Here is a 4430-nt window from a genome sequence, read left to right as displayed (position 1 = left end):
AGCCTCGCCACCCCCCGTTTGACTACATTGGGGGTGAGGACCCCCCATCTTCCCTTCCCCTTTGTCTTCCCCGCAAAAAAAAAATCTTCCCTTCCCCTTTGCCTTCCCCTGTTGTTCGCCGAACACGCGGATGCTCCGCATGTCGCGGCCCTGCGTCTGCATGCCCGCGCGCCACCTCCCCGCCGCCTAGCGCCGCGGCCCCCATAGCCCCTGCTCGCCTATGCGCCCGGACGCCCGCACGAGATCGGGCCCGCTCGCACCTCACCCCACCCACGCACGCGCTTGCCGGTCTCCCTGGTCAGCGGCCATCGGCTACCATGACCCGGAGCTCAGCTCCCGCGCCCGCGCCCCTGTGCTCCCGTCATCTGCCTCTGGCCGCGCCCGTGCCCAAGCTCCCCTGCGCGCGCACCCGCGCCATGCGCGTGCCCAGCTCCGGCCTTGCTCGCCTTCGGCCAGCCTCACTGCGCCTGCACACGCTCGTTCCCTGTGATTTTTTGCCGCTGCTACTGCTGCCGCCTTTGCTAAGCTGCTGTTGTGCCCTCCCCTCCCGCGCCGCTCGAGGCCACCAGCCGCTCCGCTGCGCGGCCCTGGGCTCCGTCGTGCGCCGCGCCCCTGGCCTGGTAACCCGCGCCCCCGCGTGCTGGCCGCCCGGGTTCACTCCGCTGGCCGACACCCTCTGTTGCCGCGTGCGGACGCACAGGCGCCCGCTACCGCGCCCTGTTGGCCCTATGGGCCACTGGCATACGGGCCCCACCGGCCCCCTTTTCAAAAAAAGTGTAAATATAATTAATTAATTAACTTAATTAAAACAGTTCAATTAAACTCACTAATTAGTTAGCCTTATTAATCAAATAATTAGTTAGGTGAGTCAATGACAGGGGGCCCCACCCCCTGTTGACCAGTCAAACGTTGACTGGTCAACTGGGACCCCCGGGCCCACCTGTCAGCTTCTGGTACACTTTTGTGTATGCAAAGCTAGGTACGCGTAGCAATTTGTTATTTATTTTCGAATTGAAGATAATTCCAGAATATTATTTAAAACTTTGAAAAATCATGTAAATTAAACCGTAACTCGGATCGAAAAACTTTGTACATTAAAGTTTCTCAAAACGACGAGACAAATCCGAACACGTGTCCGTTCATTCGCCACATGTCCCTAGCATAGCGAACATGCAACCTTTGCCCTCCAGTTCATCTATCCGACAGACGTCCGAAACCAGGAATACTTTCCCGGATGTTTCCCCCTTCGCCAGTATCGTGTAACCCTGCGTTAGAACACCCTTAGCACCGCTTATTGTTATGTCATGCATCTGTGTGCTTTGTATTTACTGTTTCTTCCCCTTCTTCTTCTCAGGTAGACAGAGAGACCGCTGTTGATGCCCCTGTGATTGACTACGTCACTGACGACTCTTCTTCCCTTTCAGTGGAGCTTCCAGGCAAGCCCTCCCTTTGATCATCCCGATATCGCCCATTCCATTCTCTCATGCTTGCATTATATTTTGCTACTGTAATTGATAACTCATATCTTGATGCATAGCCTGCTTTTGTACCTGCTGTTGTACCTTATCTGCTTATCCTAAACTGCTTAGTATAGGTTGGTTAGTGATCCATCAGTGACCCCCACCTTGTTCTTGTTGCCCCTGCTTCATCATCGACGACTTGATCAACATGATCGACAACCAGAGCCCGACACCTGACATCACATCACGCCCCTTTTGTTGCTCGACTCTGCAGAGCTACTATCGAGTGCCGAGGGTGGTACCTCATACATCACTCGTGATGAGATCTCTATAGTGTAGCTATTCGGTCGTGGTCATCGAGGGTGATTCCTCCTTAACCACTTCTGATACGACTCTGTCGTGCAACCCCTCAAGTGTGAACCTCGAGGGTGGTTCCTCTTATGTTCACCTTGATGATTACATCGAGTGGAATCCACCGAGGGTGATTTCTCGTGTTTTCCCCTTGATGTTTGGACACACAGTTACCCGGACTTTACTTGAGACCATTATTGAAGTCGGGTCGGCCCTGAGGGGTACCCGCGAGTTGATGTGAAAGTAGGGCGGGCTCATAGAGCACCCGCAAATTTGCCATGTGGCACTTCCGGGCAGTCTGGGCCCTTGCCGTAAGTCCACGAGACGGGGCAACAGGGTCACAGTATTGTGAGTCTCTGCTCGTCTCCACGAGCCCCCAATGCACTAATGGTTTGGGTATTTGTTCTGAATTGGCCTCTGGACTTTACGCACTAGCCACCACACGAGAATAGTTATGGGCCTCGATGTCATGGTATCAGCCGAAGCTTTATCAAACGTCCAGTTCAGCATTGCGGCACAGCCTGGTTGTCGCCCCAGTGGAGGTGGCCTGGAGCACCCTGCGCACAACGATTCGGAGTGCAACGGGTGATGGGCCCAGACCCCGGAGTGCTTAGGATGTAGACCGGCGGGGACCTCTCTGCTGAGCCTAGGTAGGGCTACGACGTGTTGATCTTTCGAGGCCGGGCATTGATCCCAGAAAGGTGTGTCCGGCCAGAGTAATCAAGCATGTTGGAAAACGTGGTGCACCCCAGTAGGGAAGATTATCTATTAATAGCTGTGTCCACGGTAATGGACGTTCAGACTTATATCCTGATCTTATATAACTAGAAATGGATACTTGAGTTATCTGATGGATATGTGGCTCCGAGATTGCTTTCTCGCAGGGAGTCGAGGAAGGATCTTCGGGCGTTGATGCTACAACATGCTTGTTAAATATTAAAATGCTACTCTTTACTCTTCTACATGCTGCAAGATGCTTGGAGCTGCTTGAAGATGCAACTTTGATAGGCTAGGCCTTCCCCCCTCTATTCTGGCATTCTATAGTTCAGTCCACAGATACAAACCTTCATTTGATACCAATGCATACTTAGTATAGATTTGATGCTTGCGAGTACTTTGGATGAGTACTCACAGTTGCTTTGCTACCCCCTTTTACCCCTTCTTTCTTCTTTCCGATTGTTGCAACCAGATGCTGGGTCCCTGGAGCCAGATGGCACCGCCGATGGACTCTACTACGTGAAGATCACCGACGACCAAGAGTAGTTAGGAGGTCCCAGGCAGGAGGCCTTGCCTCTTCGATCATTGTTGCTTTTGTGCTAGCCTTCTTAAGGCATCCTTGTTTAACTTATGTCTATACTCAGATATTGTTGCTTCCACTGAGTCTTGTGTAGCAAGCTATGTATTCAAGCCCTCGAGGCCCCTGGCTTGTAATATAAAACTTGTATTATTTTTTTGTCTAGAGTTGTGTTGTGATATCTTCCTGTGAGTTCCTAATCTCGATCATACACATTTGCGTGTATGATTAGTGCATGATTGAATCGAGGGCGTCACAGGTGAAGCGGCACAAGCATGCCTTCATGGCCCAACTGCAACGAGACCTCCGATGATGACGAGTACATGAACAAGTTCAACAACATGTAGATGGAGTATTTTGTAAGTCATCTCACTCTCTTCTCTCCTCTGCTAGGGTTAGAGTTTGAAGATACGTTGGATTTCTTCCATTTAAGTTCATATGTGCGAGCTGTTGTGGTTGATATATATGTTTTTGCTACTGTAGCAAACTCCTGACACTGTGATAGACCCAAGTTTCTGTGGGCTTGTGATTGAATCTGAGCCTAAGCGCATCCTGCACAGGCAGAGGCCAGGCAAGTTTGTGGCATTTGATGGTATTGACACTGAGAAGAGATTCATATGATGTGCTACCGAGGTAAGAGGAACTATAGTTTGTGTTTTGTTAGATTGATTTGGTGCTACATAGTGAAAACAGAACACTAAAATTGTTGGTGTTTCATTAACTGAAAACTGAACTACAGAGCTGGTGTGGTGTTCGTGTCTATGGATTTAGCTAATGTTCATGTGTTAGTTTAGTTCTTTGATTGTTTTAGTCAACACTGAATTTTTTTGTAACTGAATTTATTCAGCACCTGAACTTGTTTGTAATTGAATTTGTTTGTTACTACATTCAGTCAGCAACTGAATTTGTTGGTAACTGAGATAATAAACTAAGTTGTCATTGCTTTGATCATCATTTTTTGCTATGTAGTAGAAACAAAGTACTATTTAGTTACTGTTCTTCTAAATTTTTCTTAAGTGTAACAACATTGCTATGACTGAATTATGTAATTGTAGTATGGAGCACTGGAAACAGAGTAATTTTTTGTAATTGTATTGTTGTGCTAGTTAGTGTAGCTATGCGGTATATGATTTATTCTTCTGGATTTATTTGTTTTTTTTGACTAGTGTTCTGGATTTATTTGTTATTGAACAATATAGCTCACTATAAATTTGATTGAGTTTAGCTAACAATAATATGTCACTAAATTTTCAGGATGGTGTGAACTGTGGTGTTGTGGAGTTGGTAGATGCCCCTTGGCCTGTAATTCTGCAAAGGTGCTCAAC

The sequence above is a fragment of the Triticum aestivum genome, chromosome 7B, assembly GCF_018294505.1.
Source record: "Triticum aestivum cultivar Chinese Spring chromosome 7B, IWGSC CS RefSeq v2.1, whole genome shotgun sequence".
NCBI classification, from domain to species: Eukaryota; Viridiplantae; Streptophyta; class Magnoliopsida; order Poales; family Poaceae; genus Triticum; species Triticum aestivum.
Note: the sequence above shows the minus strand (reverse complement) of the source record.